This window comes from Haemaphysalis longicornis, unplaced genomic scaffold (genome assembly GCF_048455015.1).
Source record: "Haemaphysalis longicornis isolate Haplotype H1 unplaced genomic scaffold, Haemaphysalis longicornis Haplotype H1 scaffold_53, whole genome shotgun sequence".
NCBI classification, from domain to species: domain Eukaryota; kingdom Metazoa; phylum Arthropoda; class Arachnida; order Ixodida; family Ixodidae; genus Haemaphysalis; species Haemaphysalis longicornis.
In genome coordinates this window covers 560,510-585,604 of record NW_027526389.1, presented here as the reverse complement: position 1 = coordinate 585,604, position 25,095 = coordinate 560,510, and the positions used below count along the sequence as shown (strand labels likewise).

General features: G+C 47.2%; 1 long non-coding RNA gene across 1 annotated transcript in view; it reads left to right on the top strand.

Moving 5' to 3' along the window:
* The first annotated feature begins 21,032 nt into the window (after positions 1 to 21,032).
* Positions 21,033 to 25,095, top strand: part of LOC144140874 (uncharacterized) — a 169,736-nt gene continuing 165,673 nt past the window's right edge. The window contains exon 1 of the long non-coding RNA XR_013316377.1: positions 21,033 to 21,165. This is a non-coding gene — a long non-coding RNA (uncharacterized LOC144140874). The remainder of the gene's footprint in view (positions 21,166 to 25,095) is intronic.

Here is a 25,095-nt window from a genome sequence, read left to right as displayed (position 1 = left end):
TTTTTGTTAGTTTCAATAGCCTGGGGAGAGGTTACAGAAGGGGAATAAAAATTTGGGTTTGCGTTGGCAGACTCGCTAGTACTGGCACTAATGAGAGCTTGTGAATGGTTAGTATTTGGCGCGTTTAAGGGGCGATTTTCATGTGCATTCCCAGATAATGGACAGCCATTTGTAATGGGGCTAACTTTATTCTTGCGGATGTTGTCATTGCTAGGGATATTATCTCGGGAAAATTTACGGACTTTTGTTTCGGATATAGCGGATGCCTTTTTGGATTCTTAGCTGCGTAGAAGGCCTGATTCTCTTTCGCTTAGATCCTTACAAAGAATTTCCTCTTCCTGGCGGAGGGAATGGGACATAGTCTCGTAGTGATCTAGAATTATCTGCGTTAATTGCAAGGATGCGTTGTCTAGTACTTGTTGCCACTTTTTTTTGTTGGAAGGGGACAGTTCGGCAGTTGCAGGTCTCAGTCTAACCCTCAAACCCATGGGAGCTACCTCGGCAGACAAATACTGTGAAAGTGCGGAAACGTGCATTTGGGAACGTATGCGTTTTTCAGTAATCTTTCTTAATTTTAAGAACTGTTTTGATACTGGGTAGGAAGCTGCATTACCGGGTTTTTTGGAGCTTAGTCACTTTGTCGGCGCAGAAGACACTTTCTTGCGGAGGTTGTAGGCTGGCTTTGGGGCGTCCGATAGCAGTGCGGATCCGCTGCTGGTGGGGGGGGAAATTACCTGGTTATTTTTTATTTATTTATTTTTTTCGCTCTTTGTATACCAATGTACACTCTTTCCTGTCGAAACTGCCTGTCCTACTGCTTTTGGGCGCGACCCCCGCCTCCCACCAACAGAAGCCACGTGTCTCTTGTTTCAATGACCTTACTTGGATTCCTAGAACGGGTGTGAATGGGCAGATGTTCGCCCTTTGTGTGCATATCTTCTTTGGAACGTCTTCCGCGTGACTAATCTTTTTGCCCATGTCAAACACGGGCATGGGCCTATCTTGTTTTGACCCCTCTTTCACCCCCGTTGCCACGGGGGAGGAAAATTACCTTGTTATTTATTATTATTTTTATTTTTTAATTGTGTATTATTTTTTTCTCTGTGTTTGGTTCTTCTCTCTCTCTTTTTTTTCCAAGTTCGTACCGCGTGACTGTGTGTTCTTATTATAGCAGGGTGGCGAGTTGGGCGAGTTGGTGTACTTGCATCTTGGGGAACAGCGCGAAATAACAGGGACACAAAAAGAAAGAAGTGGACAAGACTAGCGCTACTCTTGTCCACTTCTTTCTTTTTGTGTCCCTGTTATTTCGCGCTGTTCCCCAAGATGTTCTTATTATCCTTGTTGTAATTAATTTTCCCGCTCTCCCTTCATTCTTTTGCTACCCACCAACCATGAATCCATTTGTACAAACTCTCCCTCCTCTTACCTTGCCCTCGTGCTTGCTACATTTTCTGTATATATAGCTCTGAAACGAACTTATTTTGTACTCTGAAGAAAGGGAGTCCTCTCCCTGAAATGTCAGTAAACTTATTTTTATTTTCTAAGTCTTTCTCGTTTGTCTCTGTCTCTACTAACCTTATTTTTTTCGCGCTCTGTGTGAGTTTTTATCTTTTCAGTCTATATATATATATATATATATATATATATATATATAGATATATATATATATATATATATATATATATATATATATATATATATATATATATAAGGTGAATAGAAACAGAGACAAACGAGACACACTTAGAAAATAGAAATAAGTTTACTGACGTGTCAGGGAGAGGACTCCTTTTATTCCTACTCCCTACTTTGAAGAAAGGGAGTCCTCTCCCTGAAACGTCAGTAAACTTATTTCTATTTTCTAAGTCTTTCTCGTTTGTCTCTGTCTCTACTAACCTTATTTTTTCGCGCTCTGTGTGAGTTTTTATCTCTTCAGACTATATATATATATATTGCCCCGAACCATACATTGGGTTTGTTTATTTGTGTTTTGCTTTTACCGCCCGGCTGCGCCGGTCTGCGTTATCTCTGCGCCAAGGGAAGCACTTGTTCCATTCTTTCTTTCTGTGCCGCATGTCTTATCTGTTGTGATAGGGAGAGCATTCCGATCTAACGTGAACAGCCCAGAATAATATTATTGGATTTACTATGTTCTCGATGCGAATCGACGTTTCGAGAACCACGCGCGCCGAAAGATAAAAAGCCTGCAGTGCGGACGCCGGGGCATTCGATTCGACGACACTCGCGTGTGCAAGTCACTTTGTTGACCGCTGCTTCGCCGCCTCTGTATTTTTTTGAGTTGTTAGGGGAGCACAAGTTCGCTCCAATAAACGTATTTCTCATTCAAGACAACTGCTTCGTCCTTGTCTTCGTGACATCTGGTGCAGGTGCGGGGTACGCACCCTTCATGCCCACTACAACCTCTGGAAGCCGCCAAGCCAGTCCAACAAGAGCCAGCCTCGGCGTGCAAGATTTACCACCCGAGTTCGGTCTACTACCGGAGAAGACGAAGAAGAAAGACGTCGCAACCAGCACCATGCTCAACCAAGCCAATCCTCCTGTCGTTCTGCACCAGCCACGGGAACCGCCATAATTCCACGGGAAATTGAAGTGGACGAGAGAGACCGAGAGAAGACTGCATTTATAACCCCAGACGGCCTATACGAGTTCAAGGTGATGCCGTTTGGGCTGTGCACAGCACCAGCGACGTTTCAAAGAGTCATGGACATTGTGCTAGCTGGCCTTAAGTGGCACACCTGCCTCGTATACCTCGACGACGTAGTGGTATTCGCCCGGACTTTCGACGAACACCTTGCAAGGTTGGAGTCTGTACTCGAGGCCATTCGTACGTCGGGGTTGACGCTGAAGCCTGAAAAGTGCCGTTTCGCATACGAGGAACTCAAGTTCTTGGGCCACGTCGTCAACGCCGCGGGAGTCCTACCTGACCCGGCAAAAACTTCAGCTATCGCGAACTTCCCTAGGCCGAAAGACAAGGGCGTGCGAAGATTTCTCGGGCTGTGCGCATACTACCGGCGCTTCGTCGCAAACTTCGCACGCATTGCAGAGCCACTCACGCGCTTGACGAAAGACAGCACCCCTTTCAGCTGGGAAAACGACCAAGAAAAAGCATTCTCCGAGCTGCAAAAACACCTGCAAAGCCCGCCCCTGCTCACTCATTTCGACGAAAATGCCGAAACGGAAATGCACACGGACGCCAGTGATATAGGCTTGGGTGCCGTCCTTGTCCAAAAGCAAAGCGGCTGCGAAAGGGTAATCGCCTATGCCAGCCGTGGTCTGTCGAAGGAGGAGAAAAACTATTCTGCCTCTGAGAAAGAGTGTCTGGCTATTATATGGGCGATTTCAAAATTTCGCCCATACGTGTATGGAAGACCATTCAAGGTTGTAACAGACCACCATGCGCTGTGTTGGCTCGCCAATTTGAAGGACCCCTCTGGCCGTCTTGGGCGGTGGAGCTTGCGCCTGCAGGAGTTCGACGTTACAGTCGTTTATAAATCCGGCAGGAAACACTCCGACGCCGACTGCCTGTCCCGCGCCTCCGTCGACCCACCACCAGAAGACTCTGATGAAGACAGCGCCTTCTTCGGGATCGTGACGGAGAGTGACCTAGCCGCCCAGCAGCGTGCCGACCCCGACTTACGCGTCATAATCGAGTACCTCGAGGGATGCAACGTTGCCGTTCCTAGGACCTTCAAACGCAGCTTACCAGCATTCAGCCTGAGAAACTCCGTCCTCGTGAAGAATAATTTCAGCCACGGAACAAGAGCGAATTACCTTCTCGTCATCCCCGCGGACCTTCGTGACGAAATTTTGGAAGCGTGCCACGACGACCCGTCTTCCGGACATCTCGGCACAGCCCGCACTATTGGAAAAATCAAGGCGAGGTACTACTGGCCTGGCCTTACCTCTGACGTCACCCACTACGTCCGGAGCTGCCGTCACTGCCAGCGACGCAAAACACCGCCGACAAGACCCGCCGGACTTCTGCAACCGATCGCCGTCCCATCGAGACCATTTCAACAGATTGGATTGGACCTTTTAGGCCCGTTCCCTACGTCACGATCACAGAACAAGTGGATTGTCGTAGCGACAGACTACATGACGCGCTACGCAGAGACCGCCGCTCTTCCGAGGGGGACTGCACAAGAAGTGGCAAAGTTCTTTATAAGCCAAGTTGTGCTGCGACATGGAGCCCCGGAAGTCCTAATCACAGACCGCGGAACGGCATTTACTGCGGAGCTGATGCAAGGAGTATTACGCTACAGCAACACGGATCACCGAAGAACGACGGCGTACCACCCCCAAACGAACGGACTAACAGAAAGTCTGAACAAGACAATCGCAGATATGCTGTCAATGTACGTTGACGTTGAACATAAAACTTGGGACGAAGTGCTCCCGTATTTCACGTTTGCGTACAACACGGCTATCCAGGAGACGACGCAGCTGACGCCGTTCGAGCTTGTCTACGGTAGAAGGCCGACTACGATGCTCGACGCCATGCTTCCGCACGTAGAAGACGACGACCTCAACGCCGACGTCCACGGATATCTTCAACGTGCGGAGGAGGCCCGCCAGCTCGCTCGAGTTCGTATAACGGACCAGCAGCTGGTGGATGCGGGCGCTACAACCTCCGACGCAGAGACGCCGAGTACCAACCGGGGGATCGTGTGTGGGTTTGGACTCCCATCCGACGACGCGGACTCAGTGAGAAGCTCCTGCGACGCTATTTCGGACCCTACCAGATTCTACGACGTGTTGGCCAACTTACCTACGAAGTGATCCCTGATGGTGACTCCGGCACATCACGACAACGCAGGCGGCCTGAAGTCGTCCACGTAGTTCGCCTAAAACCTTTCTACGGACGATGACGAACTTTTATTTTCATTTGTTCGGACTGTCGCTTATGTTAGCATCGGGTCGATGCACTCTTAGAGGGGGGTAATGCCGCGAACCATATATTGGGTTTGTTTATTTGTGTTTTGCTTTTACCGCCCGGCTGCGCCGGTCTGCGTTATCTCTGCGCCAAGGGAAGCGCGTGTTCCATTCTTTCTTTCTGTGCCGCATGTGTTATCTGTTGTGATAGGGAGAGCATTCCGATCTAACGTGAACAGCCCAGAATAATCTTCTTGGATCTACTATGTTCTCGATGCGAATCAACGTTTCGAGAACCACGCGCGCCGAAAGATAAAAAGCCTGCAGTGCGGACTCCGGGGCATTCGATTCGACGACACTCGCGTGTGCAAGTCACTTTGTTGACCGCTGCTTCGCCGCATCTGTATTCTTTTGAGTTGTTAGGGGAGCACAAGTTCGCTCCAATAAACGTATTTCTCATTCAAGACAACTGCTTCGTCCTTGTCTTCGTGACAATATATATATATATATATATAGATAGCGAATCAGAATAGGAAATGAGGGGCTCGTAGACATAACAGAGAAAATAAGGGTTGGCAGCCAAGAAAACCTCGGAAAGCAAAGGGGAGGTTGTGGTAAGTCATTGAAACAGATAAAGAATTTGGAAAGAAAGAAAGAAATCGGAGTAGAAATGCCCGCCAGGTGGGATCCGAGCCCACGACCTCCAGAATACCGGTCTGGTGCGATAACCACTAAGCTACCGGCGGGGCGATTTTCCCCTCAACTTTCTGGGGTATTTATGTTAAGGTATTTGTGTTTCCTGTGGGGTGGTAGCCAGCGCCACTCGGACTGCTCGGTGTGAAGGGGACCTTCCTTTTAACCCCGGATCCCACCTGGCGGGCAGTTTTTCTCGACTTTCTTTCTTTCCAAATTCTTTATCTGTTTCAATGACCTATCACATCCTCCCCTTTGCTTTCCGAGGTTTTCTTGACCACCAACTCTTATTTCTGTCATATATATAAACAGAAGATCTAGAAATTGCAACGCGATAACATGTCCCCCCAGTTTTTAGTCAACCCCGTGAAAATTCTAAGAAAGTGAAATTCACAACACCCTCAAATCTCTTGGCACGGAAGGTAATATAACTGCCGCGATGGTAAAAATTATGTCACCGGAACATCCTGTCCCTGGTCGGTTTTACTTGCTACCTAAAATACATAAGAGAAACCACCCGGGCAGACTCATGGTATCCAGTAACGGGACGGTGACAGAAAAAATTTCAAGCTTCATAAATCACATAATTAAGGACATCCCCACTACGTTCCCGTCCTACATCAAAGATACCAGCCATTTTCTACAGGAAATTGCTGGTATTATCATCTCCCCAGGGTGTTTTCTGGTGACGGTGGACGTATGTTCATTGTACACAAATATTCCCCACTCGGAAGGCATCGCCGCGACCATGGCAGCATTTACTGGCTTCAACAACGCATCAATGGACATAGAGAGCGAAACTCTCGCAACGCTTCTAACCATTGTACTAAGTTATAACCACTTCGAATTTAAAGAAATGCACTTTCTTCAGATCAGTGGCACGGAGATGGGAACCAAGATGGCTCCAAATTACGCCAATATTTTTATGACATCATTGGAAACTCCTTTCATTGAGCAGCAACTAAAGAAACCACTGTTTTACAGGCGTTTTCTAGATGACATATTCATGATATGGAACCACGACAAAGCCTTCTCGACTTCATTCCAAAATTTAACTGCCTCCATCAGTCAATCTAGTTCACCCACGACATATCTCAAGATACTATAAACGTTTTTGGATGTAACCCTTCAGGTACATGGCAACTCCCAAGCGACCACGGTCTACAAAATACCCACGGATCGCCAACACTACCTGCATTTTGACAGCAACCACCCACGACATTGCAAAGTTGGAATACCATACTCGCAGGCATACAGATACCACCGAATCTGTTCTGATGTCCAAGAATTTGACAGAAACTCGCAAAATCTAAAGAACATTCTTCTGGATCAAAATTACCCGGAAAATATAATTGATGACGCAATCAACCGGGCCCGCCGAACAGACCGCCAGTCAGCATTGTCAGAAGCCATTTCAGAAAAAAAAGGAAACACCCCAGACCAACCTGGTATTAACATACGTTGCGAACATTCCACGAGTAAACAACATACTGAGCAGGCATTTCAACATAATCAGACAAAGTGAGCACCTGTCAGCTATCTTCCCCGAACCACCCCGTGTAGTGTATCGTAAAGACAAGAACTTGAGAGATATGCTTGTTAAGGCTAAAATTGGGGTCATGAAACAACACTCAGGCTGCCGCCAATGCGGGAAAACGCGCTGCAAAATCTGTCCCCTCATCACGCCAACCGACACGCAAAATCTAACTTTTGCAACTTTTCCTTCCGAATAAAAGAAAGCCTCGACTGTGATTCCACTAACGTCGTATACAGACTGCACTGCGAAATGTGTGGCAAGGACTATATTGGCCAGACCGAGAATGTATTCTGGCTCAGATTCAAGAACCACAATTCCCACGTCACCTCACAGCCGCATCTACCATTTTCCAAACATATGCGATGGCCGGACCATTCCATTCAGCATATCAGAATCACTCTCCTGCAGTCCGGCTTCCGCTCTTCCCTCGAACGCAAGCAGAGGGAGTCCTACTTTATACATAGATTCCAGGCATTCACCCATGGCATCAATGAGGACCCGGGCCGCCTCTCACTCTTGCGGCAAAAAGCTGCGCCTTAGACGGAAATATCGGGACCTTGCGGGCGATGGAGGGGGTGAGCGCGGAACCGGGATCGTGCGTACAACTTAAAAAAAAGAAAGCAAGAAGGAAAAAAGGAAACCCCGCTTTAGGGACTCCATCCCAATCATTCCGACACCCTCCGCTGACTTAACATGGGCTTCCCCGGGCCTTGTGAAGACCTGGCCCCCCACTCCACTACTTGAGATAGTGATCACCTTCCTATACTCATAACTCTTCTAGGATAACGCATACGAGACCGTCAGACTACGCGCTTTCATTTGAACTGGGCCACTTTCCGAGAGAAGCTTCTACAATACGATCCCCCGTCCTCACTGGAGGAAATGAATGGCATAATTAGGGACTCCTACTTTGCCTAAGCAGAGACCATTACTAGCGACGAAACTTCCCCTCCTTTTGACAACCACTGGCCAACTCATGGAAGCGCATGGAGTACCTCACGCAAATCTATCGTACTTCCGGCGCAAGACATCTCTTTCTATGTCGCATACGTGACCAATACAGGACGATCACGGCTTACCAAAAACAACTGGCCGCCGACAACTGGGCGGCATTATGCAACGACTTCGGCAGACTCCCTGGAGTCAGTTCTTTGTGGAAAGTTCATCGCAGCCTTGGTGACAAAACACGCAGCCGCACACCAATAGTGGCAACTCTAATGCTCACCAGCAGGGAATACTCCCTAACTGAAGAAACTCTCCTTCGCAGCTTCTTTTCTCACGCTTCATTTATTTCTCCGCAACCATTACGAAATATTACTATACACGACCCGGTGCCTGAACTTAAAAGCCCATTCTCTTGCTTAACTCACTACAGCGCTCCGTCAAGGAAGGGCCAAATCCGCCCCTGGCCACGATGGAATTCAATGGATTCACCTACGCAATCTACCTGAACAAGCCCAGCTACACCTCCTCGAACAGCTCAATCACTCGTGGGAAAGCCTACTCGTCCCCAACCACCTGAAACTGTCGCTCATATTTCCAATACCGAAACCAAACAACAAGCAACAAATCCCCGACGACTTCTCCCATCTTCGACCGACATCCCTTACTCCCGTTATCTGCAAACTAATAGAACGACTCTTCCATAACCAAATCACCCACTATCTTGAATTCGTAAGGCCCTATTTTCACCCCTCACAAGCAGGTTTTCACCCTAATCTCAGCACCGCTGACAGCCTCTGGCTCCTGAAACGGGTTATTAACCGGCCCGACTACCTTCTCGCACTAGACTTACAAAAAGCCTTCGACTGCGTTAGCCAAAAAGCAATCCTTGAAGAACTTGCTGAGACATTTCCCCGCCAGAAAGCTCAAATCTGGATCCGAAACTTCCTAGAAGCTTGCCCCATTCAATTACACGGAACCTACCCCGGCTGGTCTCCCCGAGTCTTTTACCTTGACAGGGGTGTACCACAAAGCTCCATACTTGGCCGAACTCTTTTTAATTTAGCCATGACCAGAATAGCTTGACGGATCACCACTGCGCCCACAGCCCGCTTCACTATCTACGCCGACGATATTACTATATGGACGGAATCAGCCCAATACTCAAATCAAGACGCCATGATTACCGACTTCCAGTGCGCAGTAACGGAACTCGAAAAGGTCCTCCCCGACCTTGGCCTGTCCCTCGCACCTCACAAACCAGAATTCCTCGCCATCTTTGGCCGTCACCCCCCACCGATTACGGGCCACCTCAAGTCAGTGTCGCCTCCATTTCTAGTCAGCCAGACTGGAACCAATTAAACTCCTCGGAGTCTACATTGGAACTAGAAACAGCCCCACAATATGGCTTAATTGCCTTAAGCAGAAATGGAACTTCATGCAGCACACCCTCCGACGGCTCTCAAACATGGGGGAGCCTAACAAAGGCTATCATCACCCTCGGCAGAGCAGTAGCGGTGGGCATTCTTTCGTGCGGAGAGACACATTATGACCTCAACTGCACCCAACGACGCACGGTACAAGTTCTTCACAATTCCACCCTACGCACCATCACTGGCTTCCCACGTGATACAAAAATTGCAAACCTCCAACAAGCAGCGACCCTCCAACCAATCGACCACATCATTCAGGAACATCGAATCAATACAATTTTAAACGACAACTAACCCACCAAGGTGTGCTCCTCACCGCGTGGGATCAACGAAGCAATATTCCCCTACATAATTTTCCAGCCCCTATACCCCCCTGGCAGCGGCCCCACTTCACTCAATCCGTCACCTCTCAACCCGTCGCTCTCAGGAGGCCCAAGCTTCGACAGCCACGCAGCCGACGCCTTGCCTCAACTAAACGACCGCGTGAAATTGACGTCTACACCGACGCTAGCCACATAAACCCACACGTCGGCACAGCATGGATCAGCCCGGACAATTTATACATCATACGAGCCCAATATCACCGTATTCCCAATATTTCTTCAACGGACGCGGAGCTCATCGCTATCCACGATTCCCTCGACTACTTCATGTACACAACCTTCGCATCCTAACAGACTCATATGAAGCTCTCCAAGAACTTTTTCATTCCATGTCCACTCACCCTTCTGTCCACCACATTATTCATCAAATCACTGCGCTCCAAACATCAGGCTGCCAAGTCCGAATCGACTGGACCCCCGGTCATGAACCAGCCGCTCCTGGGAACCAAGCAGCTCACGTGGCTGCACAGGAGGCCCTTCTCACAATAGCCTCCGATGGACTCCCGGCGCTGCCCTTCTCGGAACACCCCTGGCCCAACTGCCCTGACGGCGACCCCACTCTCGCCCCCGCAATCAGGCTCCGTAGGTTAAAGCAGCTGAAACAACAACGCCTCCAGGCACACACCCCTTCAGGCCACCTCACCTCCTTCCCCACCCTGCCCGAGCACAAGAGATCTTCTTGAACAAGTTCCTGACCAACACCTGTACGACACCAGAGACCTATCGACAATGGTATTATCCCCAGCACGGCCCCCGATGTCCCTACTGCCACCACTCCATCGAAGCCGATCTCCACCACCTCATCTGGAACTGCCCCAAGTTTTCTCGATTTCCTACATTCACTCCCCCTCACCACGACACCTCAACCTACATCGACCCAACATCCCTATCACACGGCACACTCTTCGAAATCGCCATTTATGCCACAAAAAGCGGCCTAGTACGGGCAATTTAGCAGTGGTCTGCACGACTTCTAAAGAGAACCCTTGAAGCCGGCATCATAAGAACAGTGCTCCGTCCTCACCATTCCCTCCCCCCCCAACTGGCCTTTGTCCTTGCTTTCTAATAAAGTTTACAACAACAACATGAGCGCGGGTGAGTGTGAGTGATAAGGGTGGAGTTAGCATGAGTGCGAGTGAGTGCAAGTGGTGAGGGCAGAGCGGTGAGTGCGAGTGCGAGTGAGTGCGTTAGGATAAATAAATTTTCCGAGTGAGTGTGAGTGAGTGGCATCCAGTTTGACCGAGCTATCGTATTGGTAGGTCTTTTCCCTATTATTTAGTTCTGATTGTTGTTGCTGAACATTTTTGTTACTGACATTCCAGCCGTATATTTGCCTATTGAAGCCATAAGTCTATTTGTTTAACGTCAAAATAAACATTATTTTATTGTCAGTTCTAAACATTCATACTAGACGAATATTATATCTGTATATCGTAATCAATAATTTTTCTTTCTGTCGTTATCGTTACGTTATAACTGGAATACAAAACCTACTTGCCAGATGTTATCCTGAGTCTTGTTTATGCAGTCGCTGGCTGAATAACAAAATGAAAGCAAATTTCACTATTTGAGCATTGGCATATTTGGCATTGGCATAAAAGAACTCAAGTTGTATTTGCTAACGTGAAAAGCGTCATGAACTAACTGGACCAACTGAGATTTATCGTCAGCTCATGCGACACGGATGCTATAGTTTTAAACGAAACATGACTATCACCCGCCGTGGTGGCTCAGTGGCTAAGGCGTTGTGCTGCTAAGTACGAGGTCGCGGGTGCGATTCCTGGCCACAGCGGTAGCGTTTCTGATGGAGGTGAAAAGCAAAAAGTCTCGTGTGTATAAGATTTCGGCGCACGTTAAAGATCACCACGTCGTCGAAATGAATCCGGAGCCCTCCACTACGGCGCCTGATCGCATGCGTTGCGTCGGTGCGTTAACAATCAACTAAACATGATTATCTGCTAAAGTGCGCAGGAGCGAAATACTTCACAGACGCCAGGGTTACCGGTGTTATCGCTGCGATAGGGAAGAACAACACGGTGGTGGCACACTTATTGCTATAGCACCAGGCATCCCGTCTATTCCCATTTTTTCAAAAAAAGTTTGGAAAAGGTATGGGCCTGTGCTACTTTCACTAACACAAAAGCGCCTGTTACCGCCCTCTTTACGCGTCAGAAGGCTTTGTTGGCGAACTACACGAAGTTCTCAATATTTGCTCCTGGCGGTTCACCTCTTTACCATCAGTTTTATTTGGTGATTTTATTTCCTATATATAATCTGCTTCAGCCAATGTCCAATTTTTAAACCTTTTTCTAAGCATCATTTTTTAAAAATGTTTGTTCGTGTTTTTAACTAACTCAAGTGGTCAGAGAACGGAGCAGATGCCTCCGGGATTCTTCCAGCACATTTCATTTATTTTGAGGACAGACCCAGGCATGTTTTCAAAAATAAGCTACATAACTGGCCTCACTGCTTACAGAATATTGCGCTTTGCTGATAAGGTCTCTGCCCCACGCAGCATAAACACAACAAAAGTAATTTACGACAATAGTAAGGCAGACTTGGTTTCTATCAATGTTTAAATGGCTATCTATATGGACACTTATCTTGCAGAATTTCATGAGCGCCCGTGCAAGAAAATTGGGATTCATTTCGCGCCAAAGTAAATAAACTCGGATCTGCACACGCACCAACGAGACTACGTAAATGTAGTTCCGGCGTGCCGTGGTATACCAAAATCCTTTCCAGACATAGCAACAAACATAAACGTCCCGCATATTGCAAACCTACGCAACACACGTGATCGATATGAATTATATTGTAGGCTAGTCCCAGGATATTGAATGGCGATCCAGGACGCCAGGGAACATTATCTTTGTAGCACTTTGCCAAGTATGTTAACCGCCAATCGGAAAAATTCTGGAACAGCCTAAATGAAAATTTCCAGGAAAGTATCGCTCTAACTGACCCTTCCGGCAGAACCATAGCACCTTCAGAAGGTTCTCTGCTGTTTATGTTTTTCGCGGGTGTTCAGTAGTTCTTCCGTCGAACCCCCTTACCTGACGTCCAGCGATGCTGTTTCCCCCAAATGTTGCCGGTCTTTTTTGAGCAATCAGGAATCGTAAAAATCACGAATTGCTTGAAATTGCCATCCGCTTGATGTAGTGATGACACAAACTCAGAGTTTCTCAAACCGCCCAAACCTACTCATCAATATTCTTGGCGAACATTTTTGGACAGTATCAAGATCATGGGACTTTTCCATTGGAATCGAAAATAGGGAAGGCTGTTCCCCTTCATAAATCTGGCTTCACTATCAGTCTCAACTACCGCCCGGTATCTCTCACAAATATACCGCATAAGATGGTGCAGCATATTATACACATTAACGTCTTTTCATTTGTAGAATTGCATTCCTTTATTATGGCATCTCAACATGGCTTCTGACACTCATTTTCGTGTGGAACCCGGCTGCTGACAATCACACACTCATTGCACTGTAACTTAGGCTATTCTGCGCGGGCTTACTGTATTTTTAGGCGTATCAAAAGCTTTTGAGAAGGTGGATCGCAAACTAATAAGGCTCAAACTGTACACCCTCAACTTGGATACCAAGGTACCGACATGAATTCTTTTTTATTTTGACGCTTACAATATGTTACTAAGAATGGTCATCATTCTCCCTTAACAGGCGTCTTTACAGGTGTTCTGCGGGCATCCGTTCTGGGGCCGTTGTCCATATCTTTATCAATGATTTACTGGCTTTCGTTTCCTCCAGTATTCTTGTATACGTAGATAACTTTGTCTTGTACCGCGAGAATACCGATCGACCAAACCAACAATTATTTCAATGTGATCTCGACGTCATTCCCAAATGGTGTGAAAAATGGAGGATGGTATTAAAAGAGTTAAAATGCAAGTAGATGCGTGTTTCGCGGCAGGAGTCAATGTCGCCAATCTATACACTAAATGGTTCTAGTGTGAAAGTTTTTAACAATTACAAATACCAAGGTGTATTATAACGCTAACATTATTCTGGCAAAATCAAATGGACACAATTACAAATAAACCCAATTAGATGCTGCCATTTCTGGGTCGTAATTTTAGCAACGCCCCATCGTCAGTAATATTGCTGCTACATAAATCGCTTGTGCGCCCAAAAGTCCAGTGTGCAGCTGCTATTTTGCACCCTTCTTATGTCACCCGGGACACAACCTCGAGTTCGTGCAAAATAACGCTGCCCGCTTTATACTTTCCAACTGTAACCGTACCTTCACTGCTAAAGCAATGAAATCTTCTTCGTCCCTTTCAATTTTTAGCATACGCAGGAAACTGTTCTGTCTATACCTTTTTATAATGTCTATTATCACCATTCTTTGAGAGAGAAACTAATTGCGTTGTCCACGTATTGCTTTTTACGCGTAAACCGTTATAATAAAGATGGATACATATTTTGTCACAAGAAATCATTTTATTATTCATTCGTGCCCAATACCTCTACACAATGGTAGCCCCTTCCATGCCCGAAGGGGCGCCTTGTCAATTCAAGGTGACAGTAGTGGCGACACCGCGGACGCTGAGCCGATGTGGGTTGGACACACCCACGCCCTAGGCTGTGCGAGGCTTTGCCGTGTCCGGAAAAAAGGGAATTCTGGTGGACGAGCCAAAGTCGGGGTTGTTTGGACCTACATGGCCCCCTGGCGTAGGCAACACGCCAACTTGGCCCCCGCTTCTCTTAGACGGTGCCCCCCGTCTGACCCGTACTGGAAGAAATCAGTCAGTAATATTTTCCTCCCCTTTTTGCTCTTTGCCGTTCCTAATTTTTTTCCTAACCCTGTCCTGTCGCCTTTTCTCTTTCATATTTGTACATTCTTCTCCAGGCGGCAAGGGTTAACTTTGTGCGAGAACATCACCCTACATTCCGACGGTAGGGTTATAGTGGCAAGGTACTCTTTACGTGGGCTGCAAAGCCACCTTCCCTTGTGAGTCTCGGTGGTGCGCGACTAACCTAGCCACCGAATCGATTCTATATCTATGGCTACTTTCTCTATTCCCGCTAAATACCCTGATCGAAGCCCTCCGAACCCAAGTACCTCAGGCAGCTTTCAGCAAAAACCTAGTTGTACACTCTACCAACGAAAAGCCTATCACTGACTTGTCAGTCTTTTTCATTGCGAAGTGCAATTAAAACATGTTTGGGAAGGAATACAGTGCCAAAACGATGCCCTCTAGACACCTGCTTGTGTAGTTTTATGCGAAAACAAAACAAAGTGAGAACATCCTGAAGCAAGAGGAGGAGGAAATACTTTATTACTGTACAAGACAGAGTTAAAGGGAGGGAGAGGCGGTTAAGCCTCTCTTGCGTGGGTGGTATACCTCAGTCCGGGATCCCAATGGTGGCGGCTGCCGCCCGTGCCCTCTAGGCGAGAGTCCGCTGAGACTAGGTCCGAGCAGCCGGACAGGGGCGCCTCCCAGCCCTCCCTTGTTGGCTTCACTTTGACATTTAACCCTGAAGCAAGAAAAAATGGCCAACTTGGCCGTCGCTGTTACGCCAAGCGGAACGCTAAACACTGTCCACGGCATTTATTCCGACAAATAATTCCTGGGTGAGATACATGATGATCTCCGGCAGGGACTGCATGAGCAATGCGTTGTTAGTGTCCGTACATTTAATATAAGAAGGCATGGAGCAGAAATCAAGACATGACATCTCATTCTAACATTTGCAAGCTCTACCCTGCCCGAGAGTGTAGATAGCTTTTATTAACTGTCATGTACGCGCTTACATTCCCATTCGGAGATGATGCTTTAAATGTTCACACTATGTCAAGAATCTGTAGGTTGCCGTGACAAGCTCACCCATGCTGAATGCGGTGAAAATGATGACTGTTAACACAATGAGGAAAAGAGCGAACTGCAGTGGCTCACACGCTGCATACTCGCGATATTTCCCATCTTTCAAGAAAGAAAAAGTGATCATTCAGAACAAAGTACCCGAAAACATCAGTTTCCCAGAAGCAGGCAAAAAGCTCGTGTTTCCGGCTGCATCCTATGCAGAAGCCGCCCGCCGGGGGTTGGGACGACGTTTGCTTAGTACTGCGACACAATGCAGATTAGCTGGTGTGTCGCTTCCGTTAGTCCCCCCCGAGCAGCCACCAGCTCCTGCCTGTACAGCAGAGGCCCTGGTGGTTCCTCAGCCTGCTAGGCTGTCATCCACAGCCGAGCACTACACCGCAGCTTCTGCGGAGTCCATGGAGGGCGTGGCGACGGGTGCTGTTGGGACTGGCTCGGCCTCTTTTAGTCCAGCTCCATTGGCCCCCCCGACACCAGAGGGCATTGAGAGCATGACAACAGGGGGCCCCACAAGTACCTCCCTTCCCGTACCGCAGGTTCCAACCAGGAAGCCTGCGGCCACCTCATTAACCAATCCACATGGTGGATGTCGGAGGTGTGCCATTTCGGTGACGCCTGAATTGTCAGACAAGGACATGGAGACTTCAGCATCTCAACCTGCACAGAAAACACAAAATGAGCTCCGCGGCACTCTCAACAGTGGGAAAAACCACCTCCTTGTATCACTGGCCCTAAACAAGACTCACTGACATCAGCAAAAAAAAACGCGACTACACAACTACATTTTCATTATCTTAAATCCATAATTTCTGTTGAAAACCTAGTTCAATTAAGGTGTAGAGGTTCTATTAAAAACGTAGATTTATGTGAACTCCTCCATTAACATCGATGTAGTATGTTTGACTCCTAGAGCACACCTGAATACCAAGCAAACTAACTTTCTGAAACAATTCACTGTCTTCAGGAAAGATAGATATGCATTTGCTCACCCGAAAATCCATCCCAGCCCAGTAAGTTAGACTCTTCGCCTGCCTTGAGGCGGTTGCTCTCCGCGTTATCATCTTCGCTCGGCTCATTACGATGTGTTCTTTACACATTCCCGCGGAACATCGTTTGTCTACCTCAGAATTCGTGTGCTTGGCGAATGAGATTCCTGAACCCCGTATCTTATCTAGAAATTTATGTGCACACAACTCTGGGGTTCTGGGAGAAGTTATGCCCGTCGCTGCCTAATTGAACATTTTCTAGTATCGTCTGGTTCTGGTTTGTTTACCAAAAAACAGCCTACATATGTTAACACCACGTACAACACGTACTCAAACATAGACTTTGCAATTGGTTCGGCTGTTCTTTTTCGACTCGTTGAGGGGTGGATGTAGAAAAACCCGTTTGGAAGTGACCATTTTTCAGCATTCTTATAGTGCCTAGACGAAGATTCCTACACTCCCAAATCAACTATAAGGTTTAAAGAAACAGCTGCAGACTGCGCGAAGTTTAAGCAAAAACCTCAATTCTCACATACTTTCATAAAGCACTTGGGTATTGAGGAAGCTTTTGGCTTTGTCAGCACATATCCTTGACCCTCCCGAGGACTTCATTCTTCAAACTTCTGGTAACACAAGTTACCTAAAGTGGCCCTGGTGAAATGAGTGTGGACAACGGCGCCAGGCACCGAACAAGGCATGGGGCATTTTTGGCAAGTACCCAACTTCGCACAACTTTGTAGCGCTCAAGCACATCAAAGCCATGGGAAGGCGCATTCGCCGTCAGGCCAAAAGCAATACCTGGAAGTCCTTCTTAACTTCAATAAGTTCTTTGACCGATACACAAAAGGTTTGGAACAGGATAAAAAAAACTTAACGGAAGAACGTCATATCCTTAGCCCTGGTTAACAACATTCGAACAACATTAACAACATTCGCAACACTTCGAACACGTCTCAAGCTCTTCACATTACACAATCACATTTATACACTACAAAAATGTCAGCTGAGCGGAAGTCCATACGTCACCACAAGAAATCAAATGACTCCTATAATTCTCCATTCTCCTTACACGAGCTCATGACTGCGTTGGCTGGTTGCAAGTCTTCGGCGCCAGGGGCAGATAACATTGCGTACAGCATGATCAAACACCTTCATACAGAGAGAATTAACACTCTCCTGTTTAACAGAATATGGTGTGCTGGACACTTTCCTTCCCTTTTCCCTAAACAGGGAAAGAATGCTTCCTGGGTTTCATGTTACCGTCCAATTGCCCTGACCGGCTGATTATGCAAGCTGTTGGAAAAAATGATCAACAGAAGGTTACTGTACTTCCTGGAATACAATGGCATTCTTCACAGCTGCCGGGCAGGTTTTCGGTTGGGCAGATCAACAACTGACCGACTTGCCGACTTGTCACTTTTCAATCCTTTGTTGAAAATGCCTTTCTTAATAAATAGTAATATATGTCCATATTTTTTATCCAGAAAAATTATAAGACACTGCTGGCGCTACTGCATGCAGTGGAACCTAAATGCTTTTTGTATTTGTGGGAATAGGCTTAACACCCTTGAAAGCCATCTGTCTGAACGAACATTCAGGGTAAGGCTGGGGATTGTAGTATCCCCTTTGTACATGTAAGAAAACGCTGTTTCTCAGTGGGGAGTACCTAGTCGAACACGTCTTATACCTAAGATAAACTCACTTGGAGAAGATCTGCACCGTTCCATTTTTTACTCCATTTATGTGGATGATGTACATATCAGTTTATGTCTATGACGGCACGTACGACTTGCTAAAAAAAGCTTCTAAACTGGGCAGGGGAAAATGGCTTTAAGATAAATCCGTGTCTTATTTTTCAAGATGCGTGGTATTCACCCTTAGCCAACCGTCCAGACGAGGGGAATAGCTGTGCCTTGGAAGAAGGAGAACAAGTTTAAGACATGGTCCTATGTGAAAAGCTCTCGTTTATTTCACACATAAGGCTGCTCAAAATAAAATACATAGAGGCAATAATATCCCAAAAGTCCTATCCTGCCACACCTACGATTCAGATAAAATGCGGCTGCTGCGTCTCTTCAACAGTTCAGTAAATTCGTGGTTGGACTATGGGAGCGTAGCATACGGGTCTGCTTCAAAAACCGCTTAAAAATGCTTGGAACTGTTCTGCACCTGGGGCTTCCCCTTTCGTCAGGAGCCTTCCGAACGAGTCCTGCACAAAGCTCATACGTGGAATGTGACCAGTGGTGCCTGGAAGGCCAGCGCTTTTATAGAGGCTTATTCTATGCCGTTAAGACAACATTCGTAAAAGTCGCTCTTCCTCGTTAATTATCAATTACACCTTTGCGATGCACTTGTTTTTTCATCGGCCGTCTATGTCTGTGCCCTTTTCGTCAGAGTGAAAGTGCAAGCTGAGGAGCTTGGATTTCCCTTAGCGAGACTTACAAAACTTTGATCTCAGACCTTGTTGCTGCTTGGAAAATGTCCCCGGTCTCCTGTTATTTATTTATAGAGCCATTAACAAAAGATCTGCACTTAGAGAACTCACCTTACCGCACGTCTTACACCTACGACAGAAATATCATTACACAGCGTTTTACAAAGATGCCCCCATTCTCGCCTATTTTGTGCCATGCGCTGCATGTGGCCCAAATTTTGTTGTCACTAGGACAATGAGCAAAAGTACCAGTCTTTGTTCAAGTCGAGGCACACGGCATTTTATCCGATGTGGAACACATTACATAAACAAGTATACACAGTTGTAATACTTTTACAGACTCCGGGAGCCTAGTTTTAATTGTTCATTCAGGAAAACCAAAGAAAAACTTAAGTTCAAAACGTCTTATAAATCCGTAATGCCTGCCTAGCTCTAGCATTGACTTGAGTAGTGGCCTGGGTACCTGGGCACAATGGCATTTCGGGCAATGAAGTCGCTGACCAGAATGCTGCTGTGGCTGCTCTCCACAGTGTTGTAGATATCCCACATGCTCCCTACCTAGACACGAAGCCACTAGTTCAGAGTATGCTTCAGAGGCGCTGGCAGGTACTATGCCACAGAAAAATCGAGAACAACCTGTACATTATAAAACCACATATAGGGAATTACGACACAGAGAAACGGAACAGGCTCACAAAAATGTCAATATGCAGAAAAAGAATAGGCCACACACGCTACATACTCGTATCATTTAAAGAGAACCTTACCACCACCTTGCGAGAAGTGCGGACAACGACTCCACGTATTCATTGTATGCCATACCATGACACAAGGAAACGACACTACCCCGAACTATACGTCTACACCATAGCCTCATCCCCAATCAACCCCCGCTGAGAAGTGAACGCCTTTTAGCCTACCTCACTGACATTTTACTTTTAGCTCTTATCTCATGCGATGTGCGACATCAGGGCCACTCGATGCAAGTGAGGCTGTCTCTGGCAGGTTTTATAACATGTTCCAGGCACGTCACTGCCATCGCTGGAGCTAGGGGCATGTTATGACGCCCCCGTACTGCCACATTTAACCTTCGTCTTGATTAACTCTCATCTTAATCATCTTTGATCTTTAGAATAAGGGCCATTTACACCCATGTATACAATATTTTTACCAAATGCACGACAATTATCGCCACGATATTTGAACAACAAACGTGACAAAAAAACATTTTCTTCGTGGTCTGGCCTATGATGCCCTTGCCCCAACAAAACACACATAGTAGTGCTAATCACCTTCGATCAGATATTGTATCCATTTCTAATCATACTCATTTTCGCCACACCTTGTATGTTTTTTGAAATGCGATAATCTTACAAGTCTTTGTGTAACGCCGTTACAACTTTTGTTTGCATGTGTTATTCGCTGTTGGTTGGTCAATTCATACATGATTATTGTGTATTTTGGCAGAGTTTTGTGTATATCCTCAAAGAATACGCTGTTAAAATTCTGAATGTTTGCTTTGTTTGGTATTTCATAGCCACAAAATGGTGTTTTACTTTGCCGTGACATTACAACCAACTGTGTTTTTTTTGCAGTAGCTGTACAATGGCTTGCGCTGGAGTGTATGAAATATAAATAAATAAATATTACTTCTAGGAAAGATTTACATAAACCGTCTCCAAAAAGAAAGAAAGTACTTGCACTCGAAAACACGCGTGCTCCTTGTCTAAACCAGTTAGCTTTGCACCTTTTGAGGGCATTTGGCAGGGTGCTTGTCTCAAACAGCTGCGTAGTAAATGAACCAAATAAAGTTCTCAAGGTTTGACCTTTGCGACAACTATTTATAAGGAAGAATTGAAATAAAGAAGTTGCATTCAAGATGTACTCATCCGTCGTTTTGCAAAATGTTGCTTTATGGCATATATTATTATGCACTCCGGGGACGCCCGTTGAATTGCCGGAAGGGGACACTCAACGAGAGAGAACTTTTTTCCCTGAAGCTGACTTCAGACAGGTATGGTTCAAGCATTTTGGGGGTATGAAATGTACGGAAATGTTTGTAAAGCGCAATTTATAAAATGTGTAGTCTGTGTATCAGACAGTGTTTTGGTGGAAGGTGAACCTACAGTAAGTAGTGCGCCCAAACTTATACACAACACAAAGGTCTTCTGACTATGATAGTTATGTCGCGTCTGGGCCTACTTTATTTTTAAGAGCGATGCTCTTTATAAGCGACCCCAAACCATCCACCGCCGGCGTCGGCGGCGTCGGCGGCGTCCGCAGTGCTCTTTAAAGAAGAAACAGCATCCGGCGCCAGGTTTCGATCCGAGGACTTTGCGGGCCGCAGCCCGACGCTCTACCGAATAAGCCACGGACGCGACGCTGATATTTTTTAATCGGACAATGTGTGCGGCGTCAACCGGAAACTCCGGGTCGTACTCACTCTCACCGTTTACCGGCCTCGAGAGCACGTGCCTTACTACGAACGCCCGGCGTCGTCCAGGCTTGCTCTTGGCGCTGGCAAAAAATACCAAGACAACAGTTTACGCCGTGCCCCAATGGGAGAGAACAAGACAGGTCGTGCTACAGACGGCCAGTTCGCGAATCCAGTGGGCGCTGGTACTAGCCCCTGCTCGCGCTTTCCACTGTGGGATAAATCTCCAACCCTGCAGACAAAACTATCCGTGCCCGCCAGTCATGCCAGGGGAAGACGACGATATAGGTGGATATGATGATTACTACTCCAACCACAGTGAAGAGCGACGACCGAAGATGTAAACAAACAATTTCAAACCTAATAAAATGCGTGGTGATGTGTTCTTCAATGCACGCAGAGAAAGAAATCCTCCGGCTTCAATGCGGTTCACGCATTGCGCGACTTTGTGCGAGCTTTGCCATTTTCTCTCAGTGGGTGCTGTAGTTCAAATATGCTCAAAGTATTGCCTGTATTCTTCAGTAAAGTTAACTAGCACTTGGATGTCAGATTCATTCGTATTCTGTATCGGGAGGTCGAGCACACTGCCGTTTTTTATGTTGTGCGCTCAATCTTAGTACCTGGACAACACATTTTGATACAAATGACCATTGCACAGTTTGAAGGAAAATAAGTTCTTGGCGATGTTATTGCTTTGCTGCCAAACCGTTTATTGTAGGGCTCAAAAGAATCTATTTGATAGCTTCTACGAGGTAGCGCTACGCGGTACCTCTAATTTAGCGCTCGTTAATTTTTATCGGTATACACCTGTTGTACAGCCAATCACGCGCACATTTTAACTGCAGAGCACTTTAGGGGCTCGCCTTCTCGTCATAGCTCTCTGTAACGGTCAATGGCAAACGGCGTTCCGTAGTAGGGCGTCCCGCAGATCCTTCGAAAACCAAGCTGTTTAAATAGCCATAACGACGGAGTAAGATAAAGGGGAGCGCCGACTTCGCTCTCTCCGACAGGCCCTTAAAGGGACACTGAAGCGATTTGTAATCATTGTGGAATTACTAGCGCAAACTTTAGTCAGAAGTCCATAGGCAATGCTTCGACCACCCTGAGTGCATTTACGCGAATTTTTTTAGTACGAAAATCAATTCAAAATTTATGTCCTACTCTCTGCATACTCGCCATTTTCCGCGGCGTTTTCGTGTGACGACAGGAGGAAATGAGTTGGCTTGAGTCTGCTAAAAGTACTGCACGGCTCGCCGACCTTCCTACAGAGTCAGTCGGCCCAGTGTTTAGTCCACGGCTGCCAACGAGTCGTCGCCATTAGTTCGCTCAGTTGAAACTAAGCCACGAAACGTTTGTGAATGCAAGAATGTGCCTTTCAATAATTTCTTGGTTTGTATACTGCATCAAGCTCGAAGTACAGGTCGCTCCACACAAGCGCTTAAGAAGCACACATGCGACGCTTCGCTGACTGGTACGCTAGCAGGAAAATCTGAGGCCACTTGAAGGCGGGAGAAGAGTCAGCGAAGTCAATATAGGTACTAAGGAAATAAAATCAGCTGAGACTTTTGCCGTACAGCATAAAACTAGGGAGCAGGAAGCACTTTTTTTTGCTGGGTGACCAAGCAAAGCGGTCAGCATCACGACCACACATCTGCGAATGTTTTTCCGTCTAAGAAATGCAATTGCTAGACGTGAGATATTGTGGAAATTTGGGGTACTCTGGCTGCACGAGCGCTATACAACACATAGTCACTTTAGCTCTTCAAATACTACAACTAAATAGAAGTGCAAACTGGTTAAAAATTATTTACCTCATATATCCATTCCGGGAGCGCTGGCTGGTGGCCGATTGTTTGAAGCGCTTGGTATGTTATTTTGCAAGTTGCAGGTTCGAATGCCGGTGCGTGCTTTCTTTTTTTTTTGTAAGTTGATGTTTTAGTTTTTGACCGATGTTTTCTATACTGAGTTCATCTTTTTTGGGCGGTCACGTTCACTGCTCCACGAGCAAGTTTGCAGAACGCGCGGAGACTGACACTGACGCGCTAGCGAGTTCTCGTTGGCGTGCCCTTGCCGACTGCTTGCGGGCAGTGGGCACAGGCCAGAATCAGCCGACCGTTGGCCTGGTGGGAACACGATTTTTATGATACAGGCATGAGTAAGGCAAGCTCCCAATTTGGGGGGCAATCGCATGGCATTTGAGCGTCTGCGGTGACGCAGAGGTCATTCATCGACTGCGTAGGCCTCGGCTAGTGATTGCAACGATCCCGAGACGTCCTGCGAGGCTTATCTTACGCATTTTACAGCCGACAACATCACGGAAGCGCGGTATGGCAATTATTGAGATATCCAGAATGCCCATCCAACGATAACGTCTAAATGTGAAGAACGGTGTTTTACAGAACCGAAACCGAAACTTCTATGAATGCTAATCTTGGGCATCGTTCAATCACAGTGCACCTCCTCTCGACATCGCAGCCTTTAGTTGGTGCCGCCGCCGCACACCGCACATGGTAGTTTTTCTTCTTTCGGGCTTTATAAAATAATTACCGACTTATCATCCGGATAAGCGATGGAAAGTTGTTAATTTGAGCCAGTCTACGCAGTGCAAAGAAAATTGCCCCCACCTCCCCGAAGGGAATCGTGAGGAAGTGCGAATGCATTTCTTGCGCCGAGAGTACACGGCGTAGTAATTCTGCCATCGCCTTGAGAGGCGCAGTACCGGCGAGGGGGAGCTGTCAGGCGAGGGGAGAGGCGCGCGCCGAGGGTGAGTGCAAACCTAACGGGGGGAGAGGCGCGCCAGCTGCAGAGCATGTGACGTCACGGCGCGAGGAGAGGGGGAGCAGACGCAAAGGCGCCAGCGCGCGGTCACGTGGGAGTGTGACGTCACGGCGCGAGGAGCGGTGCGGGAGCCGGCGCGGGCGCGCGCAGCCACGGCGCGGGAGGCGGAGCGCGCGCGGGTCACGTGGGGTGTGACGTCGCTGCGCCGTTGCTACAGACGCTCCTCTCCGCTCCTCGCGCCGTTGCTAGGGGAGAGGAGGAGGAGCAATGCGGACGGCGGATTCAGGGTCGCTTATAAAGTGCATAGCACTTAAAAAACGGAACTTGACAAAGTCACTTCAGTATTCCTGTCATGTCCCTCACTCATGGAGCACAATGTAGATGATGCTACGAATGGCGCAGCGATCCCCCCGCTCCCGAACTGCTGAGTTCGCGGGGAGTGACGGCGAGGCGAATTCCGGCTGAATTTGTCGTCTGCTTGGGCGGCGGTTCGTTTGGCGCAGCTTCGCGTCCGTTGTGGGCCTGATAACCTGGTTAGAGAGAATCTCTTAGTCAACCGGTACCCGACGGAATTGAGTTGTCGTACGGCGAAGATACGTTAAGGATTTCTTTGCAGAACGGGAATACGAAATGTAGAGACCCCATTCAGACATCTGGCCGCTAGAAAAACACTTCCTTTTCCGCACTTCGGGCCACGAGTGGGACTACCTTTCGTAAATTGGTGAATGGGAA